We start from the raw sequence: 27,913 nt of genomic DNA, 5'->3' as shown, positions 1-27,913 counted from the left end.
AGTAATGTAAGATACAAACAAAAACGTTTGGTGAAGTGCAGTAGATGTGTTAGAAAATACTACACAAATGAAAATATTTATTCGGCAATATTATTCGCAGCGTAAACTTTGAATGGCTGAAAGTTGGCCTTGGTTTTTAACGAGACATTAATTTTACTCAATCCTTTCATCCACTTATATTTGAACAAGTTATCTCAATTTATTAGAAGCTAGAATAAATAATACTTGTCTATAAATTCCCAAACTAATCAAAATGGTATATTACCTACGAAAAATATGTTAAACAAAAATGCAAGTCCCCATAATAAATGATTCATATGATGTATGCTTAGGCCATAACCTAACAGAATTTGGAAACTTCTCTGCTCCGCATTATAACGATTTTTTAGTAACTGCCGTTTTAGTGAAATTTCGAAACACACCTGTTTTCAGTTAATTATTTGCTCACTCGTTTCCAAAATCATTGTTGTTTTTAATATTTTATGCATTTTAAAATTACGTTATAATGAGATAAATAATTTAAAAAAAAATTCAACGGGCTCTGCCATTCCGCCAAAAATTAATGAGTTCCTACATGAAGATTTAAATGAAACTCAACATTTTGAAGTAGTTCCCTTGAAGAAAAGTTCCTGACTTAGGGGCCAGTTATAGCTATTATTGAAATCGATCCGGAAAAATGTTTGAATCGACATTTGACGGTATTGCCCTTTGGTTAGAAATAAAATTATATACCGATCGATCGGAAATCACACAAAAATTTTTGTTGAGAAAAAAAAGTTAAGTTGCACGTTTATTTTTCTCTAAAAATGTTTTTTTCTATTTTCCGGACGAAGAGTCATTTTCCTGAACAGCTGATACTTTTTTGTTAAAAAGTGAAAGGAATCATTCCACTGATTTGTGTTCCAATTTTACACAATTCCAATGACAGATTTCTGTCAGTAAACATTTTTCAATGGCTTTCAATCATGAGAAATGTTTCAATGCCAGAAATGTTTAATGATAGCTATAAACGACTTGTCAAAAAATTCCACTGCTTGTTTTCAATGATGAAAGCTTATGATAGCTATAAATGGCGCCTTAATGTTCGCTTTTGTTTTATCAATTTCCTTTGTTTTTTAACGCACCCAAATGTGTTTTCTCTTTTCTTTCGTAAAAAAATGTGAGCACGAGATTTTAATCAAACATAACATTTTGATCGCACACAAATCTGTCCAGGTCTCTACAGCCCAAATCATTGGATCGACTGACTTCAAATTTGTATATAAGAATTTAAGCCGATTCGCGTTAGGAGTTTGCAACAATTTTCATACAATTTTTTTTGTCAAAAATAGAAAATTCGAATGTTATTAAAAACAACAAATATTTATTTTATTTTAGTTAAAATTGTTTTCTTAATTTATCTTCTTTCAATTTAAAAAAAATATTTGCTCTGGAAGAGTTACCCCATAGAACCGTTATTTTTTATTTTTAAGTTTTCTCCAGAACTGTATTGTTTTTTTGTTAGGTTTTTATTTTTGTAAAAACAACTGTCAATTCGATTTTCTCAAAATTATTCAGAATGTTAAAAACAATATTTCTTATATGAAAAAATTTGAGTCGATATTCAATGTTTACCAACTTTGAGTAATGTTGTTTTAGGTTTCATTTTTTATAAACAAAAAACTGTCAATTGGATTTTGCTCAACATTTTATCAGATTTTGATAAAGTTAGTCTTCGTTGCACAAAATTGTTTTTTATATACAAAAAAAAAAACAATTAATTGGATTTTTTCCAAAAATATATTTGTTTGGTATCACGTTACGATTTATAATATAAAATTTAATTCAAGTCTCTAGCGGTTTTGGTTCGTGAGATATTTAGGGTTAACCAAAATTGTCACTTTTTTTAAAATGGTATGGTAAAAAAACCACCCACGCAATTTCCTGAGAGGCCTTTCTGCATTTTTTCTAATTATCTGTATAACAAAATTTATTTGAAGTAGATATCTCTTTTGGTCCCTGAGCTATTAACGACGAAAAAACGTCCCGAATGTACGGACTTGCGGATGTACATACGAACGTTCGTACACACGCACGCTAAGACATCTTTCTAAAAATCTTTATTTCGACTCTAGGGACCTTGAAACGTGTGGAAATGTCAAAGTTTTCAATTTGACAAATCGGACCCATTACAATAACTTTTTATGGGAAGTTAAAAATCAACGTGCATTGCCATTTAAAAAATCAATGAGTTCCTACTTGAAGATTTAAATGAAACTTAATGTTTTGAAGTAATTCCCTCAAAGAAAATTTCGTGACTTAATGTTCGCTTTTGTTTAATCAATTTCTTTTGTTTTTTACGCAATAAAATGTCTTTTCCCTTTTCTTTCGTAAGAAAATTTTAACCCGAGATTTTAATCAAACATGACATTTTGATCGTACACAAGTCGAAAGCGGGTCCTCCGATTCTGTCTGTCCAGGTCCCTACAGACCAAACCATTGGGTCTATTGACTTCAAATTTGTGTATGAGGTTTTAAGCGTTAGGCGTTCTTTTTATTTTTTCTTAAGACTTAAAATTGCCACAATTTCCTTACAATTTTTTTTGTCAAAAATAGAAATTTCGAATGTTATTGAACAAACCGATAATTTTGTCCTAACAGTATTTTTTTATTCGTTATTTAAAAAAAAATATTAAACAATTTTTTCCAAATTCGATACCTTGGAAATGCGTCATCATTTTTTTTTAAATTACAATTCAAAACGGATATTAATAAGCTCTAAAAGCTGTATACCAAAAATATTGAAGTGCAAAATTAGGTATGGTTAAAGTCTTAAAGTACTTTATTTTACTACATATTTACAATTATTATAATTACGAAATTTGACAAAAAATCATTATGTAGGTAACAATGTTGGTATACAAACAGTATGTTTTTTTTTTAAATTACTTTCTTATTACAAACCACAATATAAAACCTCTTAGGTATTCTGTCATGTTTGAGATGTTCGGAAATAAGAAAAATAACAGAGTATTGAACCTGAAATTTAAACAATTCATGGACTCACGTTTGTGGTCATTACAAGTTACATTAGCAGAAGGGTGTGTAATTGTTTATACCTTGTGAGGATACAAACATTGTTTGTTTTTAAAATACTAAATTAAAATGAAAAAAAAAACAAAGTATTGCACTTTTATTGGTAGTTTGTTTTTTTCTTTAATTTGCTTCTATCTGATTATTTTGTGAGACTCCTTCCATTCTTATCTGTCAGACAATTTTAATTTTAGTTGATTTATCATAACGCTCTGGAAGAGTAAAAGAGAATACAAACATGGGGGAAACATTCTCATTAAATTACTTTATTCCACAGCACACACCTACAATTAAATACACTACACTACACAGTATACACAGTAGAAACAAATGGCTAGGTCGGTCGTTCACCTTCAATATGCGAAACGAACCAAAGCGGTGGTCGAGTCCGAGAACGAGTGGATGACGATGAGCAACCTGAACAAAACACAAAAACTCTCTTAGAAATATTGCTCAACCAACTAAACTCTTAAATCTTACCATACTCACTGAAATTTACTATTAAAAACACTAAAAATAAAAAAGTCATAATAATTAAAATGACGTTAGTAGTAAGATTCTTTGCACTCTTTGATACAGCTCAAACATGATAAGAGCAACAAACAACAAAGAGAATGATGAACTATTTCTATGTGTGCGTGATAAATTTCTCTTATTACAACTGAGTCATTCTCCAATTATTCTCCCCATTGGAGGAAGAAGAAAAAATGAAAATTGATTAAACTGTATCGATCAAAGTTGAATGACTGGGGGTTTGTAATGTTGTTATAATTCTTGAGTAGTTTTTATACTTAGTATTTTTCTTTTGTTGGGTATGGTATAAATATTTCACTCGTATGCTTAAACGCTATTTTGTAATGTGACCCAGGTATGAAAATAATTAATTTCACCACCACCGCTGCTGCTGCCGCCGCCACACTGCCACAGTCACCGCCCCCTCCGCCTTCCCATCGTCGCGCATATCAAAGTACACCTATTGCCATTGCGAAAGGAAATTCCTTAGAAAAAAATCAATAACTCAGTTCGTTCACATTTTGCATACCTCCCTCGCTGCTGGCGCATTTAGAGCAACACGGAAGGGAAGACAAGGTTGAAAGTTGAGTGACTTTGCAACTTCGAGTAATCAGGGAGTTTAGCCGGTGAAGATTTTGGAACATAGCCGACTCGGAGTTCTGACTGTTTTCTTTAAGCTAAGCATTGATTGATGGTGTTGGAAGGGAGATGTCGTTAGGTCAATGTATAAATTGTATTTGCTTAAGGGAAGGTGGGCTTCTTTTAACAATACATATTTGTTCCCTTACCTACAGCTATAGTGTGAATTAGGTGGCTAAGGTACCTACTTTGTGGGTTTTCAAACGTTTTACCGGGAAGTTGAATGTTTCGTTTATGGCTTTAATACTTTCGTGTTTGACCTTTTGATGAGAGGTCGAAATATATTTTAAGGGTAGTTACTTACTCTGTACCTAAATTTATTTAATGCCTACATTTTTATATTAATGTAGAAACATCAAGAACATATAAATAATGACAAATCATTTCGACCTCATCATTAATGTAAGTATTTACGCAGACCCTACAAATACAGGAAGATACTAAAGTAATTCCTGCTGAAATCTCGAAACTTCTTTGGAAATGCCTTTCTAATAACTATTATTGACTAGCTGAATCAGAAAGTTTCATGGGAACTCCTTTTACCTATTTCAAAACATTTCTTTATCATTATGTTAAATAATTTTTGGAATACATACATAGGAGTCTGTTTTTCTATAAAATCTCAGCTACATTTGGAAATCGGTATTTAGGATTCTTAGTTATTAGGAGTTGCAGTGTCAAAAATTGGCACTATCGTTGTCATGCAGCAACAGCTCAAGATATTCGGCAAGCTGCAGATTTTTATTTAAAGTAATATAAATGTTTGACGGACCTTAAATTATGCATACAATTTCGGTTTTCCCTTCCTCTGAACTGGATTTTGACGTTGATTTTTTGACATCCTAAGCCTCCCAATTTCTTAGAAAATATTTATGTAAGCTATTTATTATTTTCGCTCTACTTTGTTTAGCATAAAAGGAAGTTAGACAGCTATTACAAATTTCTAACTTGAATCAAATATATCATTAATATGATAGATGAGTCTAACAAATAGGTCCCCCGATTATCCATCTGTCTGTCTGTCTTTCCTAGCCTTTGTAGCTCAAAAATTTTCGTCAATTTACTTTAAATGGTTTTAAGGTTTGAAGCCGATTCGCACTTGGCTTTTTTTTTAAAGATTTAAAGTAACAGCATACTCAAACAAATCTTAAAAATCGAAAATTGTAATTTTCTCAAAAACAAACCGAAAGATTTTTTTACTTTCGTTAATTTTTTTTTCTTACTTTTTTCTGACTTCTTTCAACCAGAAAGGTACCCCCATGGAACCATTATTAACTTCAAATAGGAAGTTATAGTAATGGGTCCGATTTGTCAAATTGAAAATTTTGACATTAACCAACATTTCAAGGTTCCTAGAGTCGAAATAAAAGGTTTTTAGAAAGATGTCTGTGCGTGCGTGTGTACGTACGTACGCGACGTTTTTTTTTCGTCGTACATAGCTCAAGAACCAGAAGAGATTTCAACTTCAAATACATTTTGTTATACGGATAATAATGCAGAAAGATGCAGAGAGGGCTCACAAGAAAATTGCGTGGTTGGTATTTTTACCACCGCAGTTGAAAAACAAAGGTGAACATCTTTCTCAACCCTAAATATCTCACAAACCAATGATGGTAGAGACTTGAATTAAATTTTATATTATATATTGTAACGCGATACCAAACCAATATATTTTTTAATTAACGGTTTTTTATAAATCAAAAAAACTGAAGAAAATTTGTCACCTCGAACATTTTACGAATAACAAATGATTTTATCTCCAAAACAATTTTGTGCGCAACGAAAAGAAACGTTTTTAACATCTGGTAAAATGTTGAGAAAAATCAAAGTGTCAGTTTTTTATATAAAAATATAAACATAAAAAAACATTACTCAAAGTTGGTAAAAATTGATTTTCAACGCAAATATCTTTTCAAAAATGGATCCAAATTTATTTAATCTTATAAGAAATATTGTTTTCAATATTCGGTAAAATTTTGGGAAAAAATAAACTGACAGTTTTTTTACAGAAAATACAAACTTAAAAGAAAAATTTAACAAAAGTTGGTAAACATTGATTATCGACATAAATATCTTTGAAAAAATTTGAGATAATGGCTCCCAACTAATTTCTACTTATAAGAAATATTGTTTTAAGCATTCGGACAAATTTTGAGAAAAATCGAATTGACAGTTTTTTTACAAAAAATAAAAACCTAAACAAAAAAATTAATAAAAGTTGGTAAAAATTGATCTTTGACTCAAATATCATTTTAAAACTGTGAGATATTGGCATTAAACTACTTTTATCTTTTAAAAAATATTGTTGTAAACATTCAGTAAAATTTTAAGAAAAATCGAATTGACAGTTTTTTTTTCAAAAAACTAAAAACTTAAAACAAAAATTACTCAAAGTTGGTAAAAAATTACTTTCCACTTAAATAGCTTTTTAAAAATTAAAAATTTTGTCTTCAAACTTTTTTTTATTTCACAGGAAATATTGTTTTCTATATTTAGTAGTTTTTTTTATAAAAATCCAACAGTTTATTTTTTTTTATAAAAAAATAAAATCTACAAGAAATACTACGCAAATTTGATAAAAATTAATGTTTGCTTCTTGATATCTCTCAAATTAATTTCATTCATCCAACTTATAAAAATTTAAGAAATACTACTAAACTGATAAAAATTTGTTTTCGACTAAAAATCTATTTAACAAAACTAGATTTTCAAACTAAACTGTTTCTTGATATGAAAAATATTGTTGTTAATTTTAAGTTTTTTGAGAATAATTCAACTGACTACTTTTTTTAACCAACACAAAAACCTACAAACTTTTAAGCAAGACAAATCGACAGACAGAAGTTAGCAGTCTGGGTTGCATCCCAGCCTCTTTTTGTATTTTACTGTACACAAATTGATATACATATGTACATAGTTATTATTAGAATTCTGTCCCAACTGCTTAGTACAAATCTTTTAATTATTCTTCTCTTAGCCACTTTAAAAATAATATTACAAAATTTGAGTTATAAGTTTCAAACTATCACAATTCTAAAACATGTTGTTGAATTCTGACTTGTTTGTTTGCTAAATGTGAAATTGCTTGCATTTTAAAAATGAACTGATTTCATCTGAAGTTAAAAGCGATGCGTTAATCTGATACTAAAGTATTTCTCGAATTATTTGATTTTTGTTTTCAAAAAGTGGCATAGTAGATATTTGTTATATTCATTTAAACGTTTGCATTTCTGACTAAGAACAAAACGAGACAATGAAAAACATATCACACTAATGACAAAAATAACGAAAAACTTGCCACCTACCTACTTATACAGTGTAAATAAAAAGTCTACAAAACGAAGGCGCACTCAACACACTACAACAACACACGATCATAAATGATGATCACTGTCGCGCACATTCATCCTCTTCCGCGTTTCAATTGAAAACAACTCACTGTATTCACTATTCACTATGCGGCACGTCTTTCTCTGTGTTGCTTTTACTTGAATTATTTTTTCCCGCCTTGCAGTGCTAGGCTTGACTATTGCATTGTCGGTCAAATGGCGAACACTCGCGCCTGTCAACAAACTGCAAACAGTCAACCCCTAGCATATTATTTATACAGGGATACCATTTTAGCGTTATTGTTTTATACCGTAGTTTAATCAGGATCAGCAATGCGATTATCGAGAACTGTTAAACAGTCAAATCTTTGCATGGGGCATACCTTCAAAAAGTGCTCTTTGTAGCCAATAAAATGCTGTGTGCTAAGTTTCATTGATACAAACTGTAAACTTAAGCTTGCTTAAATTGAAACATAAGTGCAGCCTCTTTTGCTAAGAAAGTACCTACCTAACCTAAGTAAATCCTTTTTGAGACTGGTCCTATGACTTTTGTTGTTCAAACTTGTATATTCTTTTAAAAGATTGACAATGTAAAAGCGTCGTCTTTGATTGGATTACAGTTGTCACTCTAAGAAACAAAATTAACTCAAATCTTAAGTGTGATTTTGGCAATCCGGAAGTTTCCATTCCACTTAACTTATTACCCTCAATATTCAGTTGTTTGTGATTTAATAAAATAATATTTGTACGCTGTTCGATATATTTTTGTTTTGTTGTTTAATGCTAAATTTAAGCCCCCCACTTGACAACAAGTTGATGTAATATTTATACAAATTTAAACCATCTGGCAATCCTAGCCTGTCTCTAGTCTATCGCATTGCGTCGTCAATATAAAAACAGCTAAGAATGCAAATATTACAACACACTTTTTTATGAAAATCGCATATAGCCCCCAAGCCCCAACTTGCAATACCTATTTGCTACATGCTACTTCTTGCCCCTACCACACAATGTTACCAAGAATTATGCTTGTTCAACGCCTTTATAATAGCACAACAGGCTGACGGTATTGGCCCGCTGTGTCACTGTTGTTTGACTGCGAAACGTAATTACGATGACTACGACTATGAAAACGACGTGTCCTTTTGTTTTTAGTGGTTTGTAGTTTTAAAAAAAAGTTGTCTTCCGCGCGATGTTTTCGCTACTCCATACGCTGCGCAGGCTTCTTTTAATTATGGTGTGGTGATTGTTTTTTGCGTTTGTTTATATATTTATTCAAATTAGCAGTGCATTAGAATATTAGTGTATGCTTTTATCGAACCCAGTTTTAGCAACTTCCCTGTGCGTACTCGTACAATACAGTGTTTGTTTGTCGATTATTATTTATAGACCTCTGCTGCTTCTTGCAACACGACTCTTCCGAGACGTTTAATTAAATCATCCGGTCAATCACTGAATGTATGTACATAGATGCATTAATAACTAAGGTATGTACATATGTTTACGAATTGAGACAGAAACTATCTTATAATGTTTAAACGTATGTGCAGTGGATGTATGTATATATACAGCTGTGGCCAACACAAAATAGCACCGCAGAACATCATCAACTTTATGAAGTAAAAGAATTGATTTCTTGCTTGAAATTTATTTTGATTATGCCAAAATATTATATATATATGTATTGCAATTCTTAACTATTCACCAGACTGGTGTGCAGTTATTTAGAGCTTATAAAAATGCGGCTTACATTTCAATTTCGTAAAAAACTGATGACCCATTTTCGAGATGTCGAATTTTGAAGAAAAATGTTTACTATTCTTTTAAAAATCAAATATAAAAAAACAATGATATTTTTGATCATCAAACATTATTCAGTTTGAGCGAAATTGAATTATTGAATAAGATTGATTATTTCTTGAGAAAACTTAAAAACAACAAATGAGGCTGGGATACGACCCACACTGCTAACTTCCCATCCCGTCTGTCGATTTGTCTTGCTTAAAAGATTGTAGGTTTTTGTGTTGGTTTAAAAAAGTTGTCAGTTGAATTATTCTCAAAAACTTAAAATTACCAACAATATTTTACATATCAAGAAACAGTTTAGTTTGAAAATCTAGTTTTGTTAAATAGATTTTTAGTCGAAAACAAATTTTTACCAATTGAAGTAGCATTTCTTAAATTTTTATAAATTGGATGAATGAAATTAATTTGAAAGATGTCAAGAACCGAATATCAATGATTACCATATTTGCGTACTATTTCTTGTAGATTTTATTTTTTTATGAAAAAAACGGACTGTCGGATTAAAAAAAAAACTACTAAATTTCGAAAACTATATTTTCTGTGAAATAAAAAAAACTTTGATGACAATATGTATTTTTAATCTTTGAAAAACTATTTGAGTCGAAAGTAAATTTTTACCAAGTTTTTTATTGTTTTTTGTTAGGTTTTTATTTTTTGTAAAAAAAAATGTCTATTTGATTTTTCTCAAAATTTGTCCGAATGTTGAAAACAATATTTCTTATAAGTTAAAATTAGCGGTAAGCCATAATCTCAAATGTTTGAAAAGATATTTGAGTCGAAATTCAAAGCTTTTGTTAAATTTTCTTTTTAGTTTTTATTTTTTGTAAAAAAAACTGTCTATTTGATTTTTATCAAAATTTTACTGAAAATTGGAAGCAATATTTTTTAAAAGATAAAAGTATTTTAATCCAATATCTCAAGGTTTCGAAATGATATTGGAGCCCAAAATCAATTTTTAAAAATTTTTATAAATTTTTTTGTTTAAATTATTATTTTTTATAAAAAAAAACTGTCAATTCGATTTTTCTCAAAACTTTACCAGATGTTAAAAATGTTTTTTTTTTTAGTTTTAACCACCCATTTGTTCTGTATTTGTATATAGTAGCACCCGTGGCATGATTATTAGTGCGTTGGACTGTGCTGTGGAAAAAGGGAAAGGACTACTCCAACCCGTTAAATCTTCGGTCGATAAGTCTTCTTCCGAGCATCAGAAAAGTTTTCGAAAAAATCATTAATAGGGCTCTGACTAAGTGGGCTGCGGACAACAAAATAATTCCGGATAAACAGTTCGGGTTCAAGGCGGGTCATGAATAAATCAAACAACAATGCACTGGTGCTGTTCTGGTTGATTTGGAAAAGGCCTTTGACACCGTATGGTTAGAGGGTCTTTACCTAAAACTGAGCAGACTTGTTATAAGCAAGCCATTGTTGTATATACTCTATGATATGCTTAACGCTAGAAAGTTTGTTGTCAAAAGTGGCAATGTTACTTCTACCACAACATTCCCAATTAAGAATGGTCTTCAACAGCTCCGACGCTGTGCCGGCTTATATCGAACAGCCGAATTCTCTTATGTGCATTACTATTCCAACGAGGTCCTATACAACGGGGCTCGAATCAACAGAATTGACAACTTCGTGATAAAACCCGTTCGAGGTCACATTGCAACCTTAAAACCTTAGCCGGCTTACATACTTGTTTTATAGTTTTAGGGTTTAGTTTTAAGTAGAATAGGCATGGTGACACAAAAAGAAATAGAAAAAAAAAATACAAAACAAAAAAATACAAAAAATAAAAAAAAAAACATTAAAAAAAACATGGAATAAAAAAAAATAAAAAAAGACAAAAAACAAAAATGTTAGATAGTTGGATTTGCTGCTGTGGTTGTTCTTGTTTTAAGTAGTTTATACGTAGAACAGGTAGTTTAATTAAGCTTTAAGTTTTATTTTAAGTAGTTTTTAAGTAAAAATAAAAAAGGATCTTGATATTAGTCTTTTTGCAAAATTTTCTAATAAATACAAAAATAAATACAATTTAAATTGAAGTAAAATAGATCTAAGGGCCGAAAGGCATTAGTAGTTAGTGTTATAGTTAACTTAACTTAGAGTGTCCGTATAGGACCATTAAGTTAGTTGTAAGTTATGGATAATTAGGCTAGTTTAATGAATTTTTATCTAGCTTTAAGATAGGTTTGAGAATGAACTAATAAAAATAAATTACAAAAAAGTGTGTTGGACTGTCATGCAAGAGGTCTTGGGTTCGATCCCTGCCTGTGCCACTTATAGTTGTATTCACGGGTACTGTCGCTTGCGAGGAATTGACGAATTCTCCAAGAGTAGTTCTTGTCATGAAAAAGTGCTTTTTTCAAATTAGTAAAATAGACATTTTCCCCAAAACAAAGCAGCTAAGTCAACTAAAGAAACAATTTTATAGAGTATATTTCTAACGTTCTTAACATTTTCGATTTAATTTCAAACATTACGAGTTATTTCGGAATGATAAAAAAACTAAAATTTTCAGAAGCAGTATACGTAAATGTTAACATCTAATTCATTTGACTGCCAATTCAATTATGTTGCGACGCGTTGGTTAAAAATAAGCTCAATGCTTCAAAGACTTAAACTCTGCATTTTACTAAAAAAACAGAAAAAACAATTTAGCAATTTAATATGGCTTTGACTGAATTGAAATCGAGTGCAAACCTCACTTAAGAGAATAAGTCTTTTTTGCACAGAATTATGAAATCGTATTATTAGACCTCTTGGCGATGTGCTTTTTCCACCTCGGAGCTGCGATTTGACCCTTTGGGTTTTTCTTTTCTAGCTTACCTTAAAGTCCCGATGTTATTGCAAACAATCCGGAAAATTCAAACAAGCAATCCGTATTCTAAAGATCAAAACCCATCAACAAGGTCTTAAAAATTAGAGTAACATAATGCTGTAATGAGAAGCCAGCAATTATAGCCACTATAACGAAGCACGTTGTGTTTCATAGTTAATGAGAATATTTATTTCTTCTTACTTATAAAGCTATTATATATGTACGTGGAAACATTAAATTTTATTCTTTTTAATTGTTTTCTAAATGATTTGCAATTTATTTCGCTAATAACGTTCAATGGTAGGAAATCGACCTTTAAAACTAATCATTTCCGAATTTCTTTTAAATCTTAAAACAATAAATCAGTTTATAAACAATGAAGCAAACCACAATTTTTAAATAGCTTCTAAATGTATGGGTATATAGAAAAAACCGTTATCTACAGTAGTTTGAATATATTCCCACATGATCTTCCATAAAATGCTGCCAAGCTTTAAGCCCAAAGAAACGCAATATTCGTAAATAAAATTTCTAAGACTTGTTATCTTGTTTTCTTTTTCGTAGTACACCTTGGTTAACTGAGTGGACAAGTAACTACACACGAACCTAAACAATAAATGGTCCAGCAATATTTAATCGCATGATCTTGGAGGCCACGCTGGTGAGGCAGGCCCACGATGTGGAATAATACATTAACCCATTATTTTGTAAAATTGCATGATTTTCAAACGTTTTCAGGAGAAGGTCTATTCAATATGGAAATGGAAAACTTAACTGAGTTGTTCATAAATCAAGTGACAGCTGTCAAAAAGACCAACTTCGAAAAACGTTTTGCCAAATTAAAAGCCACACGTCTGAAAAACTCTATATGTAAACAAAGTGTCCTTATATATTTGCGCAGGACTTATCAATAGGATCTCAGCTTAATGTTGCGTATTTTCAAGTATGATGTGCTTAGGTACGTTTTCAAGTTAAAATAATATATAGATACATTTTTTTTCCTTAAAGGTCCTTGGATTCATGAATCAGAATTTATGTGATGCTAAAAATATCTTTCTTTCATAATTAATTTCGTAGTGGTTTTTATTATAAAATGAGTAAAAATCAAATATAGTATCGCAGGCTTTAGGCCCGTTTCGAAAGCTTACTCACGTCTCTGCACTATCTACGCGTTTGTCAAGTTCAATGACTCTACTGCCGCCACCGCTTCGACGATGACTCCTCCATCAAATTTACTAACAACAACAACAACGACGCCGATGCACACTAGAACTGCATTGGATGCAAATTGTCATCCTCATATGAATTGTATATGATGTATGTGTGCTGCTTTTGCCATCGTTGGAAACGATCGGTCAAAAGAACCACTTCACGTTCGCGACTCTTACCCTTACGTCTGCCGTTCGTTGATGTCGATACATACGATAGTCGCCGTAGTTTACGCCGACATCGCCATCGCAACGTTCACTGTCATTGCCGCCATGCAATGTCGCGTTGCGCTGACTGACGCTGATTGTTTACCCGGCTGGAATTCTGATTGCACTTTTTATTTTTATTTTTGTCGGTTTTATAGGAAGTTTTTAGCGTTAGCGTTCAAAGATCGTAATTCGAATGTGGGGGTGGTTCTGGCGGAGGGTTAAGCGTGCCTCAAACGTTGGATAAGGTTATTTTATTGAATCCGTATGAGATTATTCGCATGATGATATTGGTTTGGTACACTCTCAAACGCTGGTGTAGATATGAAGTATGGCACGTTGACGGTCGAAGTATAAATATAGATGCACTTGTGAATTCGATAAGATATTGCTTCGCTCCCATTCAGATTACACATGAAGCCATGAAGGATGCACAACAAAGTCGAGGGCATTTAATGCGTATGAAACACATTAATTATTTTTTGACTGACGAGAAATCAGTTAAGTTTTTAAACAAACAAAAGCACAAAACAGTCGAACTGTAACAATTTCTTACTATTTTCCAAACCGATTTTGCGGCCTTAAAAGAAGTTTTGAGAGCAGAGGATATAACATACGTTAACTTATGAAAAAACAATTGAACATCAACGGCTCGGCTACACCTTTCTTATAAAATAAGTTTTGGTGGCAAGTTAAATATATTATTACTGTTGATTATCTTAAATAGAGATGAAGGCATCTTTTCTGGGTGCCGGGCCATAGAGACATTCCAGGAAACTCTAAAGTACTTAACTGTCTAATACGAAACAGTTCTTAACCTCCTCTGTACTTGCCTTGCTCTAGTTCAAAACCACAAGAATTACATAGGAGAATTCTTCTATAACGATTTAAACGGTCTCAATTATATTAACATAATCAGCATCTCATGTTTCGTAAGGGACTCAAACTAGATTCAATGATCTAAGAAGAAAGCTTCAAGATTCATGTGGTATCCCAATGGGCCGTTAAACTGGCCTAAGTGTGTTTTACTCCATCACGGGAACCTACTTTAACCCAACCCAAAAACCTATGCCATACTCTTAAGCAATTTCAAAAACTGTCCTAACAGAAAGTTAGTACCTGAACATTTTTCACACAACCTTAGCATTCGATCAAATTTCACAAACCTGTGTCTATAGTCTTTATGAATAACGAATTGAAAAAAAAGTTTAATGGTGTCGAATCAAATGACAATTTTGTTACCGATTGCTCCAAACCACCGTAATTATCACGAAATGCCCGAAAATAAAGAAAGTTTGAACTTACTTTTGATTTTAGAAATAAATAATATTGGTTGGTTGCCACAGACAATAAAAAGATCCTTGTTCTAACGCAAGAGGAAAGAAACTATTAGAATTTTGGAAAACGTTTGGTCTGCGTATAATAAATGAAACTAGTGCCGGTGACTCGTCAGGTAACTTTACATTTGTTGGCGGACAAGGAACATCAGTAGTCGATTATGCTATCAAAATAGAAGATTGGGAACCGTTTGTGAAAGATGTTGAGATATGTGAAGTATCATATTCGGACTACCTTCCTGTTGTTGTGACAATACAAATTCAAATTGAGCATGATGAGGAAATAACCTTTATGCGGCTCCTGCCCAAACTTAAATGGAAAGAGGCTGATGCTCAGGAGTATAAACAAGCTCTAGACTTGCGACTCCACTCACTTGAAATCGTGGACTTTTTCCTTCTAGAACGGATTGTGAAAGCCTCATACCTACAAGACGGACTCAGCCAAAAGAAAATAAATGCAAGCATAGAACTCTGGTTTAACGAAGAATGTCTTTAAGCTCGTAAAACATCATTTGCGTGGTTGAAGATTTTCCGTAACTCCACCCAAGGATTATTTAGTGGGTTTTTATTTAGAGGCAAATAAGAAGTTTAAAGAACTTTGTAAGACTAGAAGAAAGTTATACGCAGGAAAGCAAGCAGTCCGATTACCATCTTGTAAAAACTCCGCAGATTTTTGGAAACTGGATCGAGAGCTGAATGAAAAACGCTTTACTATCCACACAAAACTGTCTTCAAACGTAATGCTTTCAAATTTCAAGGATCTTTTAAATCATGAAATAATACCGACGAAGTGATAATTCTCAGCACCTGAATTCGTAGTCCACTCTTTGGAGTGTGCATTTACATTTAGCGATTTGGAGAAACGCTGGAGACGCTTAAAGATGGAAAGTGAGCCGGTTCGAATGGCATTCCAGTGGAAAGTATGGGACTGTCATGCTTAAAGAGCAACTTCTAAAACTTTATAATACAGTTTTGGAGGGAGAACTGTCTCCAGATGAATTTCGTGATGGTATTATATTTCCAATGCACAAGAAATGATCGTTATTTGATGCAGCTAACTACAGAGGGATTTCCTTTCTAAATTTATCTTAGAAAATAATTATAACGTTGATGTCTTTCAAGTTGGATTGAGACCAGAAACTTGCTGAGGGAGTTCCAGGCTGGATTTAGACCATGATATTCAGCAATAGATAACATTTTTCTATTCAGGAGCTTGCGAACTTTGGTCGCAATCTTGAGTGCATACATATATCGAAGAACAAGGGTGGCTGTATGGACAGGTGAAGAGCTCTCAGACTGGTTTGAAACATCATCGGGAGGAGACAAGGTTGTACATTAAGCCCTACCTTGTTTACATTATTCAAAGACGACCTTTTAGACTACCAGCCGGGTGGAGTGAATTTCGCAGGGATGCTGATTAGGGAACTTCTGTTCGTAGACTATATAGTCATGTTTGCGCATTCACCAGAAACTCTGCAGCTCATGATTAACAGGGTCTAACAGTATTGTCAGCTATGGAATTTAATAGTAAATATAGATAAATCGAAGGTTATGGTTATTAAAAGTGGTAGTAGACGTAATGCCTCAAATAAAAAATGGAGCTTTAATCGCGAAAATATAGAATGTGTGCGAGACCTTGGCATTACTGTTACAAATAATTTAAATATGGAAGAACACTTGAAGGAGAAATTGGTTAAGGCGAAAACTGCCATTAATATGACATGGAAACAATGCTTCATGAATAAGTGTATAGGACATAGTAGCACGTTTAAAGTATTTGAAGCAGTAGGTGAGAGCATACTTTTTTATGGATCGCAGGTCGGTTGAAATACTCCTAACGCACTTTATAAAAAGAATATTTAGTTTGCCGAAAAATACGCCAAACTACGTTATAATGATGGAAACGGGTATCTCTCCTTTATTTATGAAAACACTAAAGTAACGAGCGGACTTCTTGCTTAACGTTTTTAAAACTAATTATTCGTGGGTCGTAAAAAGAGTGTCCATAAAAGCTATAAAAAATCAAAATAGTAGGTATCAAGAGTGGCAAGATATTGCTCAGGAATTTCAAATTAATTTTAATTTAACCATCGAGTATTTAACAACCACTAAAAACATCTTGTATGAAGTCACTTCAAAGGTTGATGAGAAAGCGTCTAATTCCTTGTACAGAACAACTTACAGCAGATTAAATCATAACCTTGCAGAGAACAACTATTTTAGGGATTACAATAATGTCCGTGTGATTTCTATGATGGTCAGACTACGTAGTGAAGTAAGATTTAAATTTAATTCCACACAGACCTGGTTAACCCCTAGATTGTAATATGTGCAAGTGCAACCCATCAGAAAGAGAGGATACAGTTTACTTCTTGGAAAATGCCCCGTTCTCAAAGAAATCAGGAGGAATGTATTCAGAAAATACTTTTTATCGGAAGATCAAGTGAAAAGTTTATTAAATGAAATAAATGTTGTCAAACTTTACGAGTTTTTCAAATCTGCGCCTAGATATAGAACTGTTATAATGCACGGAGATTTCTGATTGTGGTAAATTATTATTATTATATTTATTATTTTAAATCTATTATGAACTTTATATTGTTAAACAATTATAAATACCTTTTTTAATAGCTATTGAAAAGAAATTACCTATATTAAAGGCTTTTTACATTAATTGTGTTTTGTTCTAAATCTGGCAGACGGCAATAAATATTTTTGTAAACATTTTTGGTGTTTAATGTAAATTTTACTTTAATTCAATAATTCAATCTGTATCTATCTATCTATCTATCTACATATATAAATAAAGGTATAATTAAAGCTGGCATTGTATTCAAATAAAAAACTGAAGTAAAATTGAATCCCTTTTTTCATAACTTCTTCAGTATTTGCCTTATGATTAAATGATTGTTCAAATTTTCTAACGGTACTCAGCTTTGGGTATGTACCTACATTCTACAATCCTGCCAAAATTATGAATGGCGTAGGCATTATTTGCGGTAAAAATTGAATATTTTATCAAAAAGTCAATAATTTCTTATTCAAATTCATAATATTCATACCTAAAAAACTAAAGCAAAATATTAGAGTACATTTTATAAAAGAATATAAAATACATAACAACTAACTCTATAACTACCACATATCTCTTTAACCGTATGGCGCCCTTGTTACTACATTTTGCGGATATATACAAGCCAATGTTTCTCTTTAGTTACGTAGGTGAGTGAACGTTAAACGCACAAAAATTGTGCGCCAGAGTGGTTCCAAAAAGAATTCAATATCAAAGTTCATTGAACTCTATCCAAAAGATAACAAGGAGAACGACAGAGCATAAAGAATATAATATAGGTACACAAAAACAAAAGTTTTAAAGAGAATTTTCGGCAACTACTGTAATAGTCTCTGCAGATATTTCGTATAAGTATACAAAAATGTTCTGGAAATGTGTTTTTTTTTTTGTAATTTAAAAATATAAGAGATAAACATTGAGTGATTGAGTATTTGTGAATACACAAACAAAACTCAGAGATTACAAAATATCTATATAAAAATACATGGCTTCATTTTACATGCATATATTTTAAGTATATTATAGAAAAACAAAAAACATTACTCCCATTCTAAGCATATTTTATAAAGTTTTTTAAGTTACTTATCTTAAGATATGAAGACATAAATTAATCTAACTACTTTAAAATGTTATATGTAGGAATAACAGCGTGCTTCGAAACAAGCAGTACCATTTCTCAACAATTCCCTTAAAAAACTAGGTACCTAGGTACTGTGTAGATTATTATTAAAAATTGTCACTGTGGTAGGTAACAATTTCATAATTTGTATTAATCTGAAATGAAATGTATTTAATCTTAAATGATTATCTGTGGTCACATGAAAGAACAATATAAGTCGACTTATGTCGAAATTGAGTTGATTTTATGAATTATAGGAATCGGAACTTTCTACTCTCTATCTAATATAAGTCGGTTCCAACTAGGATGACCAGATATAGAGTCGAGGAAAAGAGGACACTTACCAAAATCACAAAAAAAAACAGAAGTACATTTTTTTTCTATAATTTATTTGAATAAAACAAAACAAAATATTTAGTTCTAACAAAAAAGTAACAGTAAGAATATTATTCAGGTTTTATTAGCACCGTATTTTCATAGAAATACAAATAGTTAGGAAAAAACATTTCATAATGTTTTTTTTCTTATGATTTTTAACTTCAATTTTGGTTGTATTTGTCATATTTTATTTAGTTTCGGGACTTTGCAAAATATAATTATTAAACTTAGAGATATTTTTTAAATTATGTTTACAAAATAGAATTGCTCTGACGTTTTCCATTTTTAATCTCAGTCCATTGACTGTTTATTAATGAAAATATGTGCTCAACATTAGCATTATGAGCAGGAATCGCTACTAGCAACTGGGCTATCATCAAAAGTTCACTATATAATTCAAAATTGTACATTTTTTCAAAATAATGTAAGTGTAAAATGTAAGTAAAAGTGCTTTCTCAAATTTGCCGTTCTGATTCGGCTTGACACTGTAGGTCCCTTCTATCCCTGACAACAGAACTCGCATACAGGAATGGTTGAAAGTTGTCAGTCACTAGGCCTTAGTTCTCAAACGGACTGTTGCGCCACCCAATTTATATTATGTTTTATAGGTGCGTTTATAAAATTTATATTTCTTGTTTCTTGTTCCAAAAACGTTATTAAATTCAAAACTTCATTTCTATTTCCACTTTTAACATTTTGTTATTCAAATTCTCTTAAGGCCGTCTTCACACGTAAATTATTTTTTAATATAAATCAAAAACTCAGAGCAACCCGAAAAAGAGGACATATCGCTTTAAAAAAAAAGTCAGGCTAGTTCCAACTGATATGTGTAGTCATTTTTGAATGGACCATCTTTTTCTGAATGTTTCAAAATAACAGTATCTGAATAAGTTAATAAACTAATAGAATAAAATTAATTTTTAGCTATTACTAAGCTAATAAGTAAAAGATTAAAAACAGCATGAACAGACAGGGTCCGACAAAAAAACCTTCCGTATTTTTAGACGTTTATATTTAAAGCTGTTTGTAGATAAAATGGTAATGTTTAAAGCTAAGTAATTATTATTTATTGTAAAATGGCACGGTATTTAATTTTAAAAAAATCAATAAAATTTGTTGTTAAATGGTTTATTTATTTGTCATTGCCTTTTAAAATATGGGAGATCTTTTTGCCGGGCCCATCGTTTTGCCGGAAGATTTAGTAAGGTGAACCGACAACGGGTTTATTTAAGCCACCCACTTTAAAGCAAAGGTTACAAATTGTTTTCTAATTCAGAAAAAAAACAGTTAAAACTTAAATATACCATTTTTATAAATCTTCAAAAGAAACTATGGGAGATGTTCTTTAAGTTACAGTCCTCATACGATACTTAATTTAAGCTTTTTATTATGTGTGGGTATTCTACCGAAAAAATACAAACATATACACACAAATACTGCTTGCCATTGTCCTTTCAACTTACATCAATACCAGGGTTACTTGAGTTCATTGCCACCAGAAAAAAAAGGAACAAAATATACAAAATTTCTTCTTTGAGTGTTGATGGCGAAGGGGATGTAATGCGCTCTCTGTTTTCGTAAATTCGCTCTTTTGTTCTCAAAAATTTGTTCATTCAATAAAGTTAACAACAAGGTCGTTTATACTTGCTTCGATTTTTTTTTTCTTCAAAGAGAGAATAATTCTTGAATGTTATTTGGTGTTTTGTATCAAAGCCTACATCACGTTCCTTTTTATCAACGACTATATTATTTGATGAATAAATATTTCATTTCAAAGGAAATATTGATTTGACATTGAAATAACTTGTTTCTAGGACTTGTGGTGTGGGCTCCTGTATGAAACAGAGGTCGTCTAAATTCATTTCTCCAATTTCGTTAAGACAAAATTCGGTTAAAATGGATCTTTTACGCCAATTTTTTTTCGAGGAAAAATGTTCCAAATGTTTCAACACTCAACAATCCACAACAAACTGTAGATTCTTTGATGTCTAGACAATAATTTGTGGGGTGCAAAGGCTTCAGATGCGCCAATTTTGTTCGTAAGCGATGCCAGAGGGCCGAGATTGTTGGGACCGTGAGTGTTGTCATTAGCATTTCAGTCTCACAATTAGGCGTTCATTTCAACAAAGACCGCTTTTAAAAAATGCACTGTTAGGGCTACACACATTATCTTCTGAAAAACTGTTTTCATTATTTCTTTTACTTAGGTACTGTAAATATTCTGAGTAGGCTGATGTCAATAACCTATGAATTTATAAATAAATACTAGACAGCGTATTGAAATGAAAATTCCTTAAGTAAAAAATCGATTCTGTTTTTAAGGGAAAGGTGTGAACAGGAAGTTCCATAGTTTTTCTTTTCTCCTTAAAGTTTGTTGAGACTATTAAGTAAAAATTTCAATTACGTGTTGTTCTCTTTCTGATATAGGTCAATACAAATTTGTTTACATGTTTTTCGAGTTGATTTTATGTTTTGCACATCAACAATAAATATCCTGAAACTTATGAACTATGTACGTTCTGTTTTTAAGTTTTTCTAAGTTTGATAAAATCAACAACAACAAAACAAACCACGTAATTTAAGCTTTGTTTAATAAAATTTATTTGACGATTAATACTCTGATAGCCGGCTTTGTTATTGTTCTCTTCCTCGACTGAAGTTTGACACAGAACGGCTGCATTTACATACAATTATTTTTGATCGATTATCGATATGTTCACTGAAATGACTTGTGCGGTATTAGACAAACTATTTTTGCATTTTTATAGTTAAAAATAAATAATCTTTTAGTATCCTTTCTAAAACTAGATTTTGTATACAAAAAACGGTGTATTGACTAACGATCGGGGTTATACACCCTACATTTTTCTATTATATTTTGGATTTGTTGTTAAAGATTGTACATTAGGACGCTTTCCCGAAATGATTTTCTATGCATGTATATTGATTTCATTTAAAATTCACTTTATTAATTATTATTATTTGATGGACAAACAAAAAAGGTTATATTTAGTATTTGATTAATTTATTTCTCAATTAAGTCCAGATTTAAGAAATTAAATTGCTGGCAAAGCCAATTCTGTACCTTGATGATTTAAGGCCACTTAAGGGTACATAAATACAAATCAGAACAGATTTTGTCCTGAAATGAAATACAATGCTCGCACGATAGCTGGACTATTAGCTATTAGTTAGCAGCAAGTTTTAACTCCTTTACGAATGCGAGTATTATATATACGTAAATATTTTGAAACTCAATAGAGTTACCCTTATGTTCTTCTGCAATAAAAAGTTAACAATTTTCTACCAGAGCGTATACAGCAGCAGCTGATCAGAGAACAAGCAAATGTTATACCAAATGTTATCATCAATAACATTTTTTCTTTGAAAAGTAGCGCGGACAAGGCAGGCGGCGCGGCGGTGGTGCCTGTACTCGCGGAGTTTTCATCCCCACCAAAAATGAAAAACTAAATTTTCCCTACATTCAACCCTCTATGCCATGGTCATCATCATCACTTAAGTGTGAGAGGGATAATATTCAATTTGTACCTTTTGTATATTGTACTCGCAGGAACATCTAGTTCTCCGTTTATATCTCTGGCATTTGATAGTATGAGTGAGTGTGTGTAAAGGTATGAATATGAAGGCGAAGGGGTATTTTCGGCAATGAAAATTATTTCAATGTCGTATCCTTGCCAAAGGACAAGGGCGTTTGCTGCCTTCTAGAGAGCATTGTACGATGATTTTTGTTGTATGTTGTGGCATTTTCTTTTTGTTTCTGAATCGCTACAGACTCATCTTATTCATTCTTCTTCTTCTTTTTGAACGATAAAGACTTCAGAACAGAAATGTAGCTGTAACTGCCAATGACATTGGTGAGCTTTAAATGGATGCGTTGAGATATCGTTTCATTGTGTAAAAATAAAATTTATTGGACAAAATGCCGGTTGGGTTGTCGGGGGCTTATAAATAGACATCTTTTGCAAAATAAAAAGAATTGTATTTTCTCCGGAGCATAAACCAAACGTTCCACATTGAGTTGGGTGAATTTCTTGAACTTGTCAGCAGTCAGCCAAGGAGTTCATTCACCGCGCGCTGGAGGGATGTAAAATATTGATTTTTTCACATTGATACGCAAGTTGGTTTTATGTAATTGTACATATGTAACATGTATAATAAATGTTTTTATATATTTTAAGGTCATTGACTTTCCTAGTCCTACATGGAATATTTATTTTAAAATTAATAAGATACTTTGTATTTATATATGTACATAATTATGTTGACTTTCATAAATGTATGTATGTGAAAGTATTTTAATGGCACTTTTGGTGAATTATACAATCACTTCCTTTAATTAAAATTAGAGAGAAAAAAAAAAATATTGTTTTCAATAGAAGGATTTATTTAACTTCGATCATAAAAATGAAAGTGTCCTGTGACATTTTTTTAAATTTCTTGTTTCTATATTAGGAACCGAAATTATGTACCTACAATCCTACATATGTATATAACATTAGTAAGAAAAGGATTTTATCTCGGAATGAAAAATACTAAGCTGGAAATTATTTTTTCGTTCCCTTTAGTGTTCCTTACATTTTGCAAAAAAAAAAATAGGTGGAGCAACAGTCCGTTGAGAACTAGGGCCTAGTGACTTACAACTCTCAACCATTTCTGTGTGCGAGTAATGTTGTCAGAAATGGAGGGGACCTACAGTTTATATGCTGAATCCGAGCTCTAATTTAAGAAAGCACTTTTTCATGACAAGAATTACTATTGGAGAATTTGTCAATTCCTCGGAAGAGGCAATACCCGTGAATAAAACCTATAATGGTCCAACTCAGTAACCATCATGCCACGGATACTACTCAACATTTTACAAAATTTTAAAAATGTTAGTCTTCGTTGCACAAAATTGTTTTGGAGATAAAATCAATTTTTGTTCGTAAAATTTTATAGGTGAAACATTTATGTTTTCAGTTATTTTGATTTATAAAAAAAACCTTAATTGGATTTTTCACAAAAATATATTTGTTTGGTATCATGTTACGATTTATTATAAAAAATGTAATTCAAGTCTTTAGCATTATTGCTTCGTGAGATATTCACCTTTTTTAACTGCTATGGTAAAACAAAATACCCACGCAATTTTCTTGAGAGCCTTTCTGCATCTTTCTGCACTACTATCTCTTCTGGTTCTTGAGCTATGGACGACAAAAAAACGTCGCGACCGTACGCACGTACGGAGGTACAGGCGTACACACGCACGCACAGAAATCTTCCTAAAATTCTTTTATTTCGACTCTAGGGACTTTGAAACGTCGAGAAATGTCAAAATCTTCAATTTGACAAATCGAACCCATTACAATAACTTCCTATGAGAAGTTAATAAAGCCAATTCACGAAAAACGAAGCAAGTTAACTTAGAAATATTAATTATATTTGTCTTTCATATTGTACGTACGAGTATGTTAATTACTCGCATCATCTAAGTTTCCACAGCTTGCAAAACTTCTGAACGCATTTTTTTAATATTGAGGATTCCAGTCTACAAGAAAAAGTAGCAAAAAGATAAAAATGAAACAAAGACTTTTGCTCAAGCATGGATATGCATTCATCGAACCGAAATTCTTTACAATTCGAATATACTCGTACACTAAATTATAAAATAAATTTCGGTACAAACAATATTACGATGTATTGCACAATATTTTTTATTTTATAGCATGTCACAAATTTCAGTCAAAATTGCCTTAGGAGTTCTATCAAAAATATCAAAAAACATTGAAAAAATCATTTCCATTTAACCTGCGTCTAAAGTTCCTACAATTCGAAAATGATTTTAAAACGATTTTTATACAAATTACTAGACGTGAAGAAATAGTTCTACAGAAATGTTTTTAAAACGAAGTTACAATAATAAACCGATAAGTGCTAGATCAAGGTCTAAACTTAAAATGCATTTTAAAAATAGAACTGGAAAGCTCTTTGGCATTTCTGTATGAATTATTATTCAAATCATAAGTGAAATTTTTTCTTAGCAAACTTACTAAACTCAATGTTTAATGTTTTGCATATTTCATTTCGAAAAAAAAACACAAAGGTGTCTCTAAATATGCTGTCTTAATACTTCCATAATTTTCTTTTCTATTTACTATTTCTCTGCAAGCCAATAGTTAAACAAATTATGTGTATAGGAAAAAACGCATACAAATGTTAAGTCTACTCTAAAACGCATATTAATATAATTTTATATTTTTATTTATTTAACAACAACAAGGAAGAGATCAACATGTCTAAACGTCAAATTCCGTGAAGTTCATGATCACCAACAATAATAATCGTCGCTCGCTGCAAGCGACTTTTAAAAAACAAAAACAAATCTCCCACCAGAAACATTATGCGCAGCAGCAGAGCGATTCTACTGCCGACTGTGACTGCTGACATCGTGTCGTTGTTATGTCGATGTCGCCATTAGGAAGGGAGGGTGACAGCGGTGACGGCAGTAGTAAAGCATAGCTAGCGTTGTCGTGAACCTGACATTAAATCGATTTTCAAGGTGTGGTAGGCTGGTAGTTACTTTCTTGCCTTGAATATAACTAACTCGATCAATCTCTTTGCATCTGGTTAGTGGAAATTTTTCTATTTGCTGTCTATACACAATGCGGTACGCGTACGGCTATAAGATTGTTGATGTAGCTGTATCTGAAAGTTCAATTTTCCTTAAATTTACACTACAACACACATTTTTGACTCCAAACTATATATGTACATCCTTTAACTTTGTCTTTTTCTAATACCAAGTGATTAATTTTTAATTATTCCGATTCTTATTAGGAAATGTTTTCTATGTTTTTAATAATACATAACTGTATTAATGAGTAATGTTTCAGTTAAGCGGAAAATCTATTTTAAACGGATATTCTAGTTTTGAATCACTTAACTTATAAGATGATATGTTTGAATATATGCGTCAAGACAAGGTGTAATGGTCATCTTCTGATGAGCCCAACCATTACATCGGGGCGAAACCCATATAAGAACACCTATGCTGCTTAATTTTTATTTTTATTTTCGTTTCATGATTTTAAAAATAAAAATTTTATTTTTCATGATTTTAAATCATATTTATTAAAATATAACTTATAAGGTTAGAAGTTTTAATGTCTTTGAGCGAAAGATCCTTGCAAAAGAGAAAAGAGTATGTATGCTTATTACTGCTGCACTTTTCGTTTAACCCATCAGCTTTTTTTTAGGGGGATTTTCGATAGTTGTTCTGTATACGGTTTTGCAGTCAGGAATTTTTAAATATTTTTCATAACTCGTTTAGTACCAGAACAACGTCTCCAAGACGTGGAAATTTACTTTAGCGAAAAATAATGCTGTTCTCGAAGTTCATGGAGCTCTCCGTCTATTTTCTTATCAAATGGCTTAGTCAATTAGGAAAATTGTTATATATGGAGCGAAGACAATACTCAAGTCTTGAATGAATTAACGTTGCAAAAATCAAAGTTGACGTTTTAATGTGATTTACACGTTGGCTTTATCATCGGTCCTTATTTCAATCGAAGGAAGAAGGAGCACTACCGCTGTCGTTCCACCAAGACTCTGTCACACCAGACGTTATGAAACATCACTTCATTCAAAATCAATTTGGTGGCAATTTTCGAGAATTGGCCGTTGATTAATTGTTTTAATTGTGTACCTTATATCTGCAGATTTATTTTGATTTTTAGAACACTAAACAGTGTTGAACTGATAAAGAAGTTATTATTGGAAAAATGTTTTTATGTTTTTGGGGTTGTCAAGCAATACAAAGTGCAACCTCTTGAAAGGTGGAATTTTTATTTCAGCGCAAAATTATCTTTAATTACAAAAAATTTCACCTCAATGAGGGATTCGACACGATCAGTGGAACTTAAACAAAAAAAGAAGCTGGGATGCAACCCAAACTAATAACTCCCCATCCCGTCTCTCTATTTGTCTTGCTTAAAAGTTTGTAGGTTTTTGTGTTGGGTTAAAAAAGTTGTCAGTTGAATTATTCTCAAAAATTTTCATATTACCAACAATATTTTTCATATAAAGAAATAGTTTAGTTTGAATCTAGTTTTTTACTTGCGACATATAGGAACTATATGGCAAGTTTTGCATTCGTGCAAAATTTCGAACTCGATATTTTAATCAAACATGATATTACGATGGTAGAGAAGTCGAAAAAAGTGGGTCCCGCGATTCCGTCCGGTCGGTTTTGTCTGTCTGTCCACGCTCCTACAGCCTAAACCATTGGGTCGATTGAGTTCAAACTTGGAAGTTAAGGTTTTGAGCAAATTCGCGTTAGGCGTTTTTTTTTCATTTTTTTTTTTAAGATCAAAACTAACAATGGCCCCCATACAATTTTTTTGGTCAAAAACCGAAAATTCGAATTTTCTCAAAAACAAACCGATATATTTTTTTTAATTTTCACTAAAATTTTATTTTTTAACTTGGCTTCTTTTTATAAGAAAACCATATTTTTGTATTGCTCAGGAAAGGTACCACTCATAGAACCGTTATTTTGTTTTTTAATTTTCTCAGCAACTTATGAACTGTTTTTAATAATTTTTTTTCTGAATAAGCTCCAATATTGTCTTAACAATATTTGATTAACAAAAATGCGATTTTTAATTGTTTGGATTTTTAAAAAAATATTGAATTTTTATTTTTCAAAACTCTATATCTCAAAAACGGGTCAACAATTTTTTACAAAATTCAAATTTAAGACGTATATTTACAATCACTAAACAACTGCATACCAAAAATATTTTTAGAACAAAATTGGAAAATTTTATATATAAAAAATTAATTTAAAAAAAACCGCTCTAACGATTTTCAAAATAAAAATTTAAAAAATCAACGGTTTTTTTATTTATAA

At 31.6% G+C, this 27,913-nt stretch overlaps 1 protein-coding gene across 1 annotated transcript in view; it reads right to left on the bottom strand.

Moving 5' to 3' along the window:
• Positions 1–27,913, bottom strand: part of LOC129945343 (hormone receptor 4) — a 240,686-nt gene that overhangs the window by 193,643 nt on the left and 19,130 nt on the right. The gene's annotated exons all lie outside the window — the stretch shown is intronic.

This window comes from Eupeodes corollae, chromosome 2 (genome assembly GCF_945859685.1).
Source record: "Eupeodes corollae chromosome 2, idEupCoro1.1, whole genome shotgun sequence".
Taxonomy (NCBI): domain Eukaryota; kingdom Metazoa; phylum Arthropoda; class Insecta; order Diptera; family Syrphidae; genus Eupeodes; species Eupeodes corollae.
The sequence above is the reverse complement of the archived record's forward strand: the minus strand, read 5'-3'. Positions and strand labels throughout refer to the sequence as shown.